Raw genomic sequence first — 16,028 nt, 5'->3', positions numbered from 1 at the left:
ACTGGTTTGGCTCAGTGGATAGAGTGTCAGCCTGCGGACTGAAGGGTCCCGGGTTCGATTCCAGTCAAGGGCATGTACCTTGGTTGTGGGCACATCCCCAGTAGGGGGTGTGCAGGAGGCAGCTGATCGATGTTTCTGTCTCATTGACGTTTCTAACTCTCTATTCCTCTCCCTTCCTCTCTGTAAAAAAAAAAAAAGGAACTGCCTTATAACTCAGTGATTCCACCTCTGAGAATTTATTTGAAGAAACCTCAAACACTAATTCAACAGAATATGTGCACTCCTGTGTTCATTGCAGTGTTATTTACAATAACCAAGTTTTAGAGCAGCCTAACTGTCCTTCAGTAGATGAGTGAATAAAACAACTATGGTACATTTACACAATGGAATACTACTTGGCCATAAAAAAAGAAGACAATGTTACTCTTTGCGAGAGCATGGATGGACCTGGAGAACATTTTGCTAAGTGAAATAAGCCAGTCAGAGGAAGAAAACTACCAAATGATTTTATTCATATGTGAAATAATGAATATTCATTGAATATCTAGAACACTTCCAAATAAAAAAATGATAAAACATTAATTACTGAACATAAGTTTATCTACGTTTGGCTTCATATTACAAAAGAATTAAATATACTTGGGTCTATTAAACATATCTTGTGTCACATTGAAAAATTTACTATGAGGAAGAATATACTTCTGGAAATTTTGAAATGTACTTATAAATTTGCTAACCCATAGAATAATAGTGGGTCCATGTCTAGAATAATAGACAGTCCATGATTGCTTACTCCTCAATTTTCACTAGAAATTAAGGTTTTTGGGCTTTAGGATTCTAAAAAATACATGTAATTTAAACTACTTAAAATAATATGGATTAAAGAAATGGGTGTATAAAATGTAGGTAAGGTAAATATTAATATGTTTTCTGAATAAGGAAAGGGATGGCAAACATGTTTTTGTTAAGGGAAGAAAAAACGAGTAAATTTGTCCTAAAGCAGAATAACTGGTTGTTCTAGAATGAGAAAGAGTAAATTTTAGGACAAAACCTGAATGGATACTAAAAAGTTGTAGAAGGTTTGTGGAAAAGAAATCCTGGGAAAGGAATTGTATGTGTGGTCAAGCTGGCTAAGATTGCAATGAATTTATTTAAGTATTTTTAAGATTGAGCTTTAATTTCAAAAGTACACTGGGACAAAATTATAATTTGGTTTTCTCTCTGTTCAAAGGACAAAGTTTTCTTGGCTTAATGATCTGCTTTTGATAAGAGATTGTGAAAGGTTTTTCTTTACCTTTTGGGTACTCTGTTGGAAAGCAAAGATTCTGCCTCTTACCAAATAATTTCCTATGCATCATGTTGTCTTTATCAGTCTTCGATTAGTTGGGAGAACTGAGCCATTTCAATCTTTAAAAAAGCTCAGTTTTATTCACAACTATATAATCTTCTGCACTTGTCTTTATAATCTTCTAGTATCACTTTGGTTAAGTAACAGAGTATTATTTTATAATGATCTATTTAATTAAATGTTCAAACCCTTTGACATTTTGACAAATGCCCAACATCAAATTTTAACTGGAATCCATTTTATCTCATACTAACTTTGAGATTTCCCAGAATGCTTCTAGAAAAAACTCAAAGAATGTGTCTTTCACCTTGTAAATAAGATTTTAAACTAATTAGGTTTATTTAGCATTTTAAATTACATAGGATGCATTACCAAGTAAGAAATGATAGTAAACCTTAGATTTATAGGTACGGATGTAGTCACTAATATAGGTATTTCAGAAATTGAAGTTCATAGAAACTTGTCAATACCTTTAAATTGTTGTGTGCCACAGAAATAACTAAATTTTCTTATCAAATGAACTTTCATCATATCTTTAACTATGCCCATTTTTAAGTTTTGTTATTTAAAGACAGTTATTATTTTACTTTGATGTTTTCAAAGTGCTTTGTCTTGAGAGATTCATTGAAAGAACTCTTACAAATACTCTAAAATACAGGTTTCTTATAGCTAAGATAATACCACTGAACTAGGTAAGAATTGTCAGAACTCTAATAGGAAAAAATGGATTCAAGTAGAACAAGAATTGATAACATGATGGCAAAGAGGGGAAAATGGGGACATCTGTAATACCATCAATAATAAAATAAATTAAAAAATAAAGAATTAATAACATGAGATTGAATAAACTGATTCTTATGATTATAGTTTTTAATGACTTTTTGTTTGAAACATTGCTGGTTCTTTAATGTTTCGGTTTTGCAAATTAAGAAAACATTTTTTTTTCTTTTGAGCTATCTATGACTTATAGCAATTTGATAAAATATAACTTTGTAAACAGAATTTAAACATTTACTTTTTCTTCCTACCTGATCCTTTCAGAATTTGGAAACTCATTGAGTATTCTTATTTTCAGGGTTCCAAGGCCTACCAAGTGAGTAATAGAGGTACTTCCTGGCAGACCCAGAAACATTAGGAAAAAACAAAAAGGAATTCACCCAAATCTATAGATAATTCCAAGTGAAGTCTGATGGTGAATCTTTGGTTTGACTTCCTAGCCTTGAGAGGTCGTTTAAATGTCCAATCTGTGATTCCTTATGAAAAATTCTAGCAAAACTAACTTAAAAAGAGCCTATATAATCAATCACCAATCTTGCTGCACTTATATAAATAATCAGACCAAATTTAATAAAACTATACTTATTTGCAAACCAATTAGTCTTACTTTGATTAACTTTGATAGAAATAGAAGTAACTATAGAAAGAAAAATTTTGTTTCAATGGAAAATTATAATACAGCCTTGTGGGTATTGAATTCTAGTTCTGTTTACTGTCTTTGAAGTTTTGTTATCCACTTCTAAACTCAACTGGATCCAGAATTCTATTTTTCTTAAATATCTGGCTATGGCTCTCCAAACTCAATATTTCCAATTTTCATCCACCCTTCTTACTTGGAATCACTAAGATCAAAGACTGCCCTTGAACCTCATTGAATAGGACCAGATAGCAGCCTTGGACCTTCAGTCCGTATCTCTCTGTTAAAGATGGCTCTTTCAAACTCTTGGAACTGCACACCAGCTGCAGATCTAAACCAAAAATTGATTAGGAACATTCCTTGCTGGAAGTAGATGACCCTTTGAGATGGATAACATGCCCAAGATCACAGATCAAAATCTTCACCTCTAATATAAACCCTTTATTCCTTTGGACTTTTTGCTACTTATTTTTCCTCTCTGTTAATGCACGGGAATGCAATGCTCCTTACCCTGGCAGCTGTCACTGAATGAACCGCAAGGGCGTTGGGTGCACAGTAAGTCCCTAGGCTGTCTTGCTAAGGTGGTTTTAGGTAATATAATTATTTTAGATTGCTGATTGGCTGAACAAGAAGGGGTCTGTGCCATAGCAAGTACCTCCTGATACCTGGATGAATACCTCGGTACTGTAGCAAATATGAGACATTAGCAAACAATCCACTTGGCTAAAACAGGTTGATGCCCCTTCAGCAAAAAACTGGCTTGGCTCATGGGGGCACTGCTTCAGTCTCTTGTAATGACCCTACAAATAGTCATTATTGTCATCTCCCTGGTGTGCTGTCTTCTCTCCAGGGTCTTAAACACATGTTTGCAGCTACCAGCAGTACACCAGATGATCTCACTTTACTTGAAGAGACAGAAACAGGATGCGAAAGGTGAATAGAAAAAGCAATTCTTCCACAGACCGGACATCGTAACCTATTGGTTTCACAATGACACAAGAACAGCTTAACTCTGATAACTGAGAGTCGCACTAAGACCCCAATTTTGGTCAAGCTTCATGTATGAGAGGAGGAACAAAAAAGGCAAATTGCTAAATTAATTAAACAAGGAGGCCATTAGACTGAGGTGGTTCTAATGCCTTAGTAGCCTAGTCAAGGAAACCAAAATCTAAGCTTGAAATGCCTCAAGATGAGGGAATCAAAACAAAAGAGCCATGGATCACAAATAGCTGACTAGGCTCTCCTAAACAAGGCAACTGCTTAAGCTATAGCCAATCAGACATTTCCCTGCTTTTCTCCAGCCCCTTCTGTATAAAAGCCTCTCCCCCAGCTCCTGTCTGAGTAGTGCTCCTCACCACTTCTAGTTTTGTGCAGCCTGATTTAAATCAATTTTTGCTCAAATAAACTCTTACATTTTTAATATGACTCAGTCTGTCTTTTAACAAATCTTATCTGTGACTGACCCCAAACCCCCTGTATGTCTTATTCTACCTATTTTCTAAATGCTTTATTTTGAAATGATTTTTGTGAACTCTAGGAAGATGACTAGATAGTGAGATTGTATGTGAAGCATGAGATTTAAACAAAGAGTTAAGCTAAATCTCTGAAAGCAAGCAAAACACACTTTTGTTCCCTGGTGATTAGTAGATGATTGATTTGAGCTACTTGGAGGACAGAAGTATTTGTGGTTATTGATGGAAGAGGAAAGTGGGCAACAAGTTACCAGAGAGAAGCATTGGGGAAAGGAGCTTTGGAACAATTTACTAAGAAGAAAGAGAAAATGTGAAATGCTTCAAGCAGTTTCAAGCGAGTTGGAAGCGGAGCCTTAAGAGAGCAAAGAAAACAAATGGGAAGGAAAGTGATCAAGTGTGTCAGAGGAAAATGAGGACAGGCAGCCCCGGGTTTCACCTGGGGACAACTCTACATAGCCACCTGGTAACATCACCCTTACTGAGTATCTCCCAAAGTGTATGTTCATTACTAAGAACAGAGAAGTTGGATGATTTTATAGCCACAACTGCATTGACAGTGGGTGCTATTTTAGTAGATTTATGCCATCGTTTTGCAAAAAACAACAGTACAGTCCAGTTCAGGGCTGAGAAATGGGTTTTTCCAGAAGACCCTCATTTTTAGCAGGATAGTTTTCTCTGGTATGTAGTAATCGCACAATGGAGTCTTTGACTGGACTCACCTGGATAATGAATTGTGGCTGCCTTCAAAAGGAAAGATGCTGACAACATGAAATGTGCATCTATTTCCTCAGTTGAGCAATTTATACCTCATCACCTTTGATACTACAAAGAGGAAATCACTAATCTCTATCAGTATTGTGAAATTTTCTTAACTTCTAAATTGGTTATCTTTGCTCTTTCTGTTAAAACTCCACATAGTCACTCACTTTCCAAAGTTCACTTTGCTGGAAATTAGTTGGAGGACAAAAGTTCCCAGGACAAAGTTTTGTGCTTTATGTAAACAAAACCTCATTTCTATTATCTGCCATTTAGCCATGAGCAGTTAAGCTAGAAACACAAATGCGAAGTGTATTTGTGATGACTTTGCACACCCTCTGACACGAACCTCGTTCTCTCTGGGATGAGCAGAACCTTTACTGGCATGTACAGATATCTTTGTTGCATTCCTCCATGCTTGCATGATTCATTCATTTGCTAGCTTGATAAAATGCAGTTTGCCAGCACAGGGCTAAAGTCTCAATCCTAAATTAACTGTTTTTATCTAAAAAACAAAAAACAAAAACCCACCTATGGATGATATTTGCTGGTGTGAGAAACATTATCTGCTCTTCTCCGTGTCAAATCCTCTTTGGGATTACTGCTGCACTTGTGGGTGAGAAAGGGCTTAGGGAGGGGCAAAGATTTCTTTCCCACTTCTAGTCCAAAACTGCCCTGTAGAAAACTGCGATATGAGACTTGGAAGAAGAATAAGGAGGGTTTCAACAGGATTTGAGAAGAAAATGAAAGAAGAACAAATGAAGACTACAAATAGATTCATTTTTTATTTTCAGGACCTGAAGGTATCTACAACCTTTCTACAATAACTTGAAAATACCTGGATTTGAACTGCCACCAGAAAAGAGCACATAGGATGCTTTAAAGATGATGTCGCTATCTTAAAGAGATGTTGCCTTGTCCTCATCCTCATTCATTCTTTACCTGACTCATATTGACATGACTAAAAAGAAAATGTGTCCATCTTGAGGGGGTGATGAGAGAATTGATCAGTGAAGAAAAACTGAGTTACTAGAAAATATAGTCAATGCCCCCTGGAGAAATGAGTGGGGAGATGGGTTGGTAAGCAGAGAACTTCAAAGATTCCAGACCCACTGGCAGGATTGCCCTTCTGTATGGGGATAGATGCAGAATATCCATCCTAACCAACGGAGTTCAAGGATTGCTGTGCCTCTGGCCAAGTCCTGTGGTGAAATAGATTAGCTTGAACCTTTCAAACATTTCATTCAAATTACTCTTCGATATGTAGTTCCCTGTTCACCCCTTTCTTTCTGTGAAACTCAGCCTACAGAATAAGTGCACTGGCCTATAGACTTTGAGCATGGAAATGCTGGTAGAGTCGTTGACATTCTAAATGAGTGTGCTGGCGTTCTCTTCACATTGTTATGTTTTTACAGTAATGTAAATAATACATGTACCAAGTCATAGAGATTACAAGAACACCTCTATCTGTGACATGCTGGTATATATATTGTCAGTCTTGTCAGCTTGTTTACCATTACTCTGCCCAAGAGAAGTGGATACATCACCAGGGTGTTTACAAAATCAGGGGTCTCAGTCTAGAAGGTTTGGGCTAGAGCTAGAACCTTGGAAAAATCTCTGAGATAATAAATGCCTGCCTGCTAGATTTCTTAGGAAGCAACCTGATGAGATCTCACACTGAAAGCATAGTTAAATTGTGCCCACAAAAGGGCTAAAGCATTGTTTCTTCTAATGGACTAGATTTCCATAAGTGTGGGAGATATTATATACCTTCAGTCCTTGCAGAAAAACACCCATTCTTATCAAATGTTATGACTAATATATGTTGGTAGCTTATTGCTGAGGAGCACTTGTCATATGCCAAACATTGCACACAGGTCTTTATGTACATAATTTTATATATTCCTCAATACAGTTATGTAAGAAGGTTGTGGCATTGCCTTATTTTACAAATGAGAAAACCAGGACCCAGGTAAATTGAGAGCTTTCTCTAATCCGCACAGTGGTGCGGCCAGGAATTGAACACACCAGGCTGCCTCTCTCCAGAGCCCATGTGCCTCCTGACTCTCTTGTTCTAATGACTCATTTATTTTCTTTAAAAAAAGTCTTTGCTTACAGAATGGAACCATTGAAGGCAGGGGTCTGTGGTCAACCTAACCGGCTAAACCACTCCATACCAGAAGGATGTTGTTTCCTGATCACCGAGTATAACTGCACTTCAGTTCCCCAGTGCGTGCCAAGGCTCAGAGGAGGCTGCCTATAAAACAGAACGTGGCTGCCCTGATTGCTGCCTATTTTATGTGTGGGGCAGAAAGAGAAAAGCAATCTGAGATCTACAGGTCTGTCATTTTTACCAAAATTTTAGCCTGTAATTTCACTGCCATCAGGAATTTCTTACCTCTACTTTGAGCATAACTATTCTACAGAATTTCTAATTTTGTTGCTCTTTCCCTTTTCATGGAAGTTAAATATTTATCTTCACTTAACCCCATTGCCCTTATAGACACTGCTGTCATCTTCATATAACTCAAATCTCTGCTGCATTCACTTTATAGATCCATACTGGCCTGGATCTCTAATTTTATACTATATTCTTCACATGCAATTCCAAGGGCCCATGTGTTTCATGCGCCTTCAATGAACAATGTGTAGGTTTCCAAATATTGTGTTTCTATGACACAACTCCAAGGCAGATACCTCTCAGACATAAATAACTAAGACCAGGCTGCCTTTCTACAGAGCCCATGTGCATAACCGTATCTCTAGCACCTGTACATGCACCCAGAGCATGAATCACAATGATTGTTCAATTGATATGTGTTGAATAAATTAATGAAACCACATTGTATCCATAATAAAATGTGATATGATCTTTTGAGACAGTGGATTATCAATTTATAAATAAATATAAAGTATTAGTACAAAACAAAATGAGTCTACCAGATACTGAACCCAGAAATATGGTCTCTTAAACTTATCAGCTTTTCAGTGAGAGATCACTTCAATTTGAAACTATCACAAGATTTAAATCTTGGTAATGCATATTTTTCTACAACCCTGTATCTTGTGGTATATAATAGCATGCATTATATGCAGAGAGTGATGACAGGTAAATTTTCCAACTACATGCCTTTTAAAAAAATGGTGGTAAGAATACTTAAAATGAAATGGACCCTCTTAAACAAAATTTTGCATGTACAATGCAGTATTGTTAACTATAGGTAGCATATTGTATGGCAGATCTCTAGAACTTATTCAGATTGTATAACTGAAACGTTATAACAGTTGAAAAACAACCCTTCATTCCCCCACCCCATACCTAGGAAAACAACCATTCTACTGTCTGTTTCTATGATTTTGACTTTGACTAGTCTGTGATTTTGACTATCATGCCCTACTTGTCTTACTGTAGCTGGTTTATGTCACTTAGCATAATGTCCTCTGGATTCATTCACGTTGTTATATATTTTAAGATTTCTTTTTTTTTTTGATGACTGAATAATATCCTAATATATATATATATATATATAATATATATATATATATATATATATATATATATATATATATATATTATATATATATATAATTACTTTGTCTTTATCCATTAATCTATCAAAAGACACTTAGGTTATATTCATGTCTTGGCTACTGTGAATAATGCTACAATGAACATGGGGTAAGATATCTTTTTGAGATAGGGGTTTTGTTTCCTTCAGATATATATTTTGAAGAGAAATTCCTGGATCATGTGTTAATTTTATATTTAATATTTTGAGAAATCGCCATACTGTTTTCCATAGTGGCTGCACAAAGGTTTATTCCCACCAACAGTTATCATGAGTTTTCTTTTGTCCACATATTTACCAAGGCTTGTTATCTTTTATACTAGAGGCCCGGTGCACAAAAATTTGTGCACTCGGGGGGGAGGGGTGTACCTCAGCCCGGCCTGTGCCCTCTCGCAGTCTGGGACCCCTCGGGAGATAACAACCTGCTGGCTTAGGCCTGCTCCCGGGTGGCAGAGGGCAGGCCCAATCCCTAGGTGCAGCCCCTGGTCAGGCTCAGAGGAGGGCTGATTGGGGAGTTAGGGCGCCGCCCCCTGTCATGCACAGAGCAGGGCGATCAGGAGGTTGTGATGCCACCCTCAGTCACGCTCAGGGTAGGGCCAATTGGGGGTTTGGGGCACTGTCCCCTGTCACACTCAAGGCAGGGTCGATGGGGAGGTTGCGGCGCCACCCCCTGTCATGCACAGAGCAGGGCCAATCAGGGGGTTGGGGCGCTGCCCCCGCCACACACAGAGCAGAGCCCATCAGGGGGTTGGGAGCTCCCCCCTGTCACGCACAGAGCAGGGCCCATCAGGGGGTTGGGGCACCGCCCTCTATCACCCACATAGCAGGGCCAATCAGGGGGTTGGGGTGCCACCACTCTCACACTCCGGGCAGGGCCAATGGGGAGGTTATGGCTCTACCCCATCACACACAGAGCAGGGCCCATGAGGCGGGGGGGGGGGGGGTGGTTGGGGAGCTCCCCCCTATCAGGCACAGGGCAGGGCTGCTCAGGGGGTTGAGGCCCCGCCCCCTGTCACACACAGAGCCGCAGGGCTATCAGGGGGTTTGGGCGCTGCCCCCTGTCACGCTGATCCCAGTGCCGGGAGGCATATTACCCTTTTACTATATAGGGTAGAGGCCTGGTACATGGATGGGGCCGGCTGGTTTGCCCTGAAGGGTGTCCTGGATCAGGGTGGGGGTCCCCACTGGGGTGCCTGGCCAGTCTGGGTGAGGGGCTGAGGGCTGTTTTCAGGCTGGGAGTGACTGAAGTTCCCAGCCGCTCCTTTTTCTTTCTTTTTTTTTTTTTTTTATTCTGGGCCAGCTTTACCTTGAGGCTTGGCTCCAGCTCTTAGGCCTCCCCAGCTGAAAGTAGGTTTCTGGCCTTTGCTTACAATGTTGCGAATCTGCTGGCTGAAGTCCTGAGGTATTTGTTACAATGTTTCTTAAACTGCCCGCTCAGAGGCCTGCAGCGGCAGGCGGGGAACGTTGGTTTCCTCTGTCACTGAGGCAAGCAAGCCTCATGTTAGTTTCAAGCTGCCTGGCTGCCGGCCGCCATCTTGGCTGACAGTTAATTTGCATATCTCATTGATTAGCCAATGAAAAGGGTAGCGGTCGTACTCCAATTACCATGTTTCTCTTTTATTAGTGTAGATTCTTTATAGTGGTCATTTGGACATCTATGAGGTAATATCCCATTTTGATATTGATTTTCATTTCCCTGATGATTAGTGAGTTGAGCATCTTTTTATGTACTCATTGGTCATTTTCCTTGGCTTTGCTTGCCCACAGAAACTTACTTTCCATTGGTTAGAAAGAAAAATATCAATCCCATTTTCTTACAGTCATAGGACTTCTCTTATATAGATGGCCTTCGCCCTGGTACATTTGGGGACATTTGCTTAGTATAAATTCACTTAATTGGTGTTTATTCAAACAACAATGCAAAGCCTGATCTCCCTATACATTCTACTATTCACTCAAGGATTGTATGATGAGGAAGGTACAACCTCTGCCTTTCAGAAGGGACCACATGCAAGAAAAACAAGGCTGGGAGGAAAGTGGAATGAGGAGCAGCACACGCATATGGCATGAAGCATTTTCTTTTGTTGTCCCAAGCCTCTTGTTTCATCATGTCATATTGAATTGACAGTCCCATGCCTGAGAACTGACTAACAGGATAACATTCTTTAGAAAAGGAGCCTGGTTGGAGCCAGGCAGAGAACAAGGCTGCGGCATTCTCCTCGAGACCATCATTTAGTCCTTTATTTTCCTTAAAGCACTCCTTGCATCACTCCTCTCTGGAGATTCTCTGGAGATCAAGAAGGGCACCTAGCCTCTAGGAAACCACATACTGCTCTGGCCACCGCTGGCCAGGCCAGGTGAGGGCTTCCCCTGCCTTGCTGAACAGCTGTAGATCTGAATGCCTGCTGAGGCCTGGCCCCTGCAGTTGCAACTAGTTACTCCTTAGCCTGGAGTCAGGACCTACTCTGGGCATAACCAGGGCCCTCCCTGAAGCCATGGAGATGTTCTGACCCAAGATTTCTTTTTCTTCTTCTGTGGCTTTCCAGAAGAGAATGCCTTAGGCTTATTTTGGGGGGTGGGGGGGGGCGGGGGGGGGGGTGGAGGAAACCATTATAAAAGAAAAGAGGAAGAAAAATATTATGAAAAGGAAAAAAGAGAAGGAAGAAATAAGATAGAATATAAGAAAATAATTGTAGAGGAGAAAGCATGAGAAAAAGGAAAAAATAGAGTAAGAGAAGGAAAGAGAAAAATTGGAGATATGAAAAAAAGAGAGACAAAAATAATAATAAAGAAATAAAAAAGATAATGCAAAAAAAATGAAGTGGCGTTTGTCTCAGCTGAGTTTAGTGCCTCCTTGACGTTCCCTTTGGGTTTTGTTCTGTTGACTGAGGCTGACTGTTTGATCTGCCAATTCTGGGCCTCCTAGGGTACCGTGGTGCCAGCCACTGTCAGAAGCTGGACCTGTTTGGCTCTCAGCAACCTGTTAGAAGCTTCAAGTGATCCACAGTGTGTGACTATCTCCAAAAGGCTTGGCTGCACACAGGAGGAGCCAAGCTGCATTCTAAGGCCGATTTCCTAGCAGCATGTGGTCCAGGGATGTGTCAGCAAACTCCCTCAGGTTCCCCGGGCTCTGCATTTGCCCATCTTCACCTTAGAGCCAGCTGTCAGTCTTAATAACTGAAAAGGCTGTTTCTGAAAGGCCTTTGGCGAAATCGGGAGTATAAGACCTCTGGCTCTCCAGTGAGGGGGAGGTACTGTTCAGATTTCAGGGAAATTGGTGGGTGTGTTTTCCTGTCTCAGAGCTGCTCCTCTGACAGTGTCCCTGACTATTTCCCTGTCCTTGGCTGGGCAGAAGTTGCCATATGCAGTCCAGTGGGATCTGCTGGAAACTGGGAGTTTCAGCTCTTCCATGCGGGGGAAGCACCAGTCAGGTTCCTGGGACAGTGGGGCAGATGGGCCACCCCCAAGCCCATCACTGACTCTCCCTGAGACTGTTCAAACCCAGAGGTTTGGCTTCTGCAGGGGTCAAGATTCAGGGTGTGGCCAGCAGGGTTCCTGAGGGTGGGGCAAGTTGTATTCCCTAGGATGGGGTGTTTGCCTTTTCCCGAGCTGTGGAGCTGTGGCTGCTTGGAGGGGCCTGCCCATCTCAGGAAAAGTGGCCACTTTGGTTTGAGGGGATATGGCTGGCTGCAGGTCTGCCAGCTATAGCTTTTCCCACGTCTACTCCCTATGTTTTCCAATCGCTCACCATGCTCTAATGTTTTTTAAGGATATCTTCTTAGTTTTGTCTTACATCTTAAAAATTCCATCTTTATCTCAGTACAGTGATCAGTTTGACGCAACTAATGACACTTCTATTTGTTTTTCTCATATATATACTTGTCCTTGTTTTCATAACCTCCCGCTTTTGTGTGTGTGTGTGTGTGTGTGTGTGTGTTTATGGACGATATTCTGTCTTTCATTTCTTTGAAAACATCATATTTATTTTATGAATAAAAATTGTTCTTTGATATCTATTTTTACATGTGAATTTTTGTTTGATGGATCTGTTGATCTTTTTATGATGCTAGAGTTCCTCATCTGCTTTGTAATTCTCATTTTAGAGTTTATCTGTGGGAAAGTTTTCCAGTTTGATGGCTTTAATTCCGTTTCTACCTTAGCCTTATATGGTATGTGGCTCTAAACTGGATCTTAGACTCTCCTGCCATAAGGGTGACAAAAACTCAGTCCTCTTATTAGGATGGTGAGTCCTAGTTCCAGTGTAAGTCTGCTTCTATTCCTAGGTATGAGAGCTCCTCCAGTCCTCATTCAGAAGAGACAGCGTGGTTCCAGCTCCTGGCTTCATGAAGAATCCATACTAAATGGAACTGAGTGGTCAGTCTCTGCTCTAATCTGCTTTTAAGACCCTAGCAACAAGGGCAATGACCTGGTTTAAGTTCCTTCTGATCTTTAACCTAATGTAGGTTTGCTCTCTGATCCTGGCCCACAGTGTGTCTTTTACAATATTTAGCGAAACTCTGGCCTGAGTGGCTCAATGGTTGAGCATCGACCTATGAACCAGAAGGTCACGGTTCGATTCCCAGTCAGGGCACATGCTGGGGTTGTGGGCTCAATCCCCAGTGTGGGGTATGCAAGGCAGCCGACCAACAACTTCCTCTCGTCATTGATGTTTCTATCTCTCTTTCCCTCTCCCTTCCTCTCTGAAATCAATAAAAATATATTTGGGAAAAAAAACTTAATCCATTATTTGTGTGTTTGGATTGGAAGTTTTAGGTTCCAATGAGTATTCTACCTGCCATTTTTCAGCCTTCTTTTCAATATATTCCCAAAGCCTTCTTTTAGGAGAAAAATATTTTTGATGAATGATCATAATGAAAACTGTGTGATTGGAACTGTGATTATGTTTGTCAGGTGTTCGTGACAGAGTGAAGACAAGTTGGAGGAAGAGCACATCAAAGCGTCACTACAAGACTTCCCTGTTCTTGTGCTTTTACTCTGGGTTTGTGCAAATGGAAACCTCAAATGCTCCTTCTTGGTGATGCAAGGAGAGCACGCATGCACTGGTCCACCTCAGCCCACACAGCTCATTGTGCTACTGTTTACTTTGTGTTAAAGAAATAATTCCCTATAGCCATGTCTTTAACAAATTTCAAAAAGGAAAACCAAAACTGCCTCTCGAATATGTTTAAGAACTTTCCAAAAGCGTGAGCACATTTCTGTGTGGAAGTGAAGGGGATGAGTGTGTTCCATGGGCAGAGTTGTGTTTGACTGTGTCATGCCTCCTGCTACGCTCATTGCTGTTGCTGCCTGTCTTTGCAGGTTTCTATGTTTTCCAACCCTATTGTAGACTTAACCTTAGATGCACAGAGCTGCCTATCAATGTGCAGGAGCTCTGTCCCTGATGGGAGAGCTTCTTGGAGATGGAGAAATGTTAGACTTGTTTTTTTTTAAAATCATAACCTGAAAATGGGCTTTCATGTAAACATGTGTATACACACTGATAGACCTTCTTGCTAATCAATAGTCTTTGGTAACACCGCATTTGAGAATGGGATTGTTTCATTATTTGCATCTTCTTTTCATTAGTTATCCTGATTTTTTTTCCCTTCAAGTTTAGTTGGATCTAACTGAGACCAGTATCTAGTAAGCATCCAGGAATTACTATGAAGCAGAGAGAGTGAGAAACAAAAATGACCAAAAAAAGAACCATCCAAAGTGAATGAGTTTGTACATCCCTGTTTACACACTGTCAGTGGCCCTTTCAGAGGCATGCTGACTGATAACTACAGGAACTCAATGGGAATTTTCTTGAATGGAGGAAGCACTTTGCTGGTGCGGTAGATGAACTGAGGTAACATGCTGACTCTGTCTCCTCACAAATGTGTGAAGAAAAGGGTTATTTCACCTCTTTAAACTCATGTTCTCATACATAAAATGAGAATGCTGAAATCAGTTGTGCAGTGTGTGGAGTACCTGACACACAGTGGGTACTCAATGTCATCAAGATTATCACAGTGTTATCCAACAAGGCCAATTCAACTTGTCCAATTTAGCAGTAAGATGAAAATAGACAACAATACAATAAATACAATTTAAAATATACAAAAAGTATATTCCCCATGGAGTGCTCATGAGTTCCACCTGCACTGAAGCAGAATGAAATATTAGCCTATGTGAGATGATAGATGTTAACTAAACTTCTTATGATAATCATTTATTATTCAAAAATATTTATTGTTGAAAGTATTACAGATATCCCCCCTTTCCTCAATGATAATCTCTTATATATACACTGTATATAAAATTATTATATTCTATACCTTAAATGTGTGCAATGTTATATGTCAATTATTTCTCAATAGAATGAGGGGGGTAGGGAAAGAATTATACTAAGACAAAAAAAAAATTCTAAAAACCAAGGCATAAGAAATGTGATGAGGTACTAAGAAAGGTGGTGGACTTCTCTTTCCTAAAAGTCTCTAGGAAGGTCCCAAGATTATATGAACACTTTGGGGCCTAGGCAGGATCCCTAAATCCCATGTTTCAATCTAACTTATTTCTATCTTTTCAACTTTATCACGGCTATCAGACCCAAACTCTTTCCTACACTAAAGTTGTCTCTTCATTAATTTTATTCAGTTTTTTGGCTTTTACTTGCATTTTTCTTCTGCTTTCTCTCTTTATTTTCTTTTTTCTCATTCAGCACTCAGAAATAATGATTATAATAATAACAACAATACTACTACTGCTACTTTTAATAATAGCAATTGAACAGCTAACATGATTGATGTTTGCTATACACTTAACATATATTATTTCTTAACAGTCAGGCAAGTATGCATGATTCTAGCACATTTGAAGATGATAAAACTGAAGCTCAGATAGACTAAGTAACTTGCCATTGTTCTATGCTGGCTTTTAGTAGAGTTAAGATTTGAGCATAAATTGTTTGTTCTAATTAGTCTGTGCCCTATGCTTAACCCAGACATTAAACTAGTGTCTCTCACAAAATAAAAGAATAACACCCACTTATTCATATACCTGATATTCTAACATTCTCTTGTTTATTAAATGGGCACTTTTCCCACTCTACATATAAGGAAATTCAGATCATTTAAGTAAAGGTCAAACAACTAGTAACTGGCAAAGTTAAGACTTAACCCTAGCTCCACCTTGATGATAATACTATATATATATTTTTTACCATCTTGAAACGTAGCCATCTTTGGAGGGCTAATGTTTTCTAAAAAGTTGCCTGTATATTAGACCTCTTTTTATTTACACATTTTAGCCATTAAAAATAAACTGTTTGGAGTTTTCCTCAATGCTTCCCTTATGCTTCATAATATCAAGATTAAAAAAAAAATCTTTATTGAGACTTGGAATAACCTGAGGCACACACAGAATTTGTATCCTTTCTGTATTGTGAGGGCCACTGTGTCCAGGGCTATGAGCTCAGTTTATATTTT

This window comes from Myotis nattereri (assembly GCF_964212035.1).
Source record: "Myotis nattereri genome assembly, chromosome: 11".
NCBI classification, from domain to species: Eukaryota; Metazoa; Chordata; class Mammalia; order Chiroptera; family Vespertilionidae; genus Myotis; species Myotis nattereri.
Note: the sequence above shows the minus strand (reverse complement) of the source record.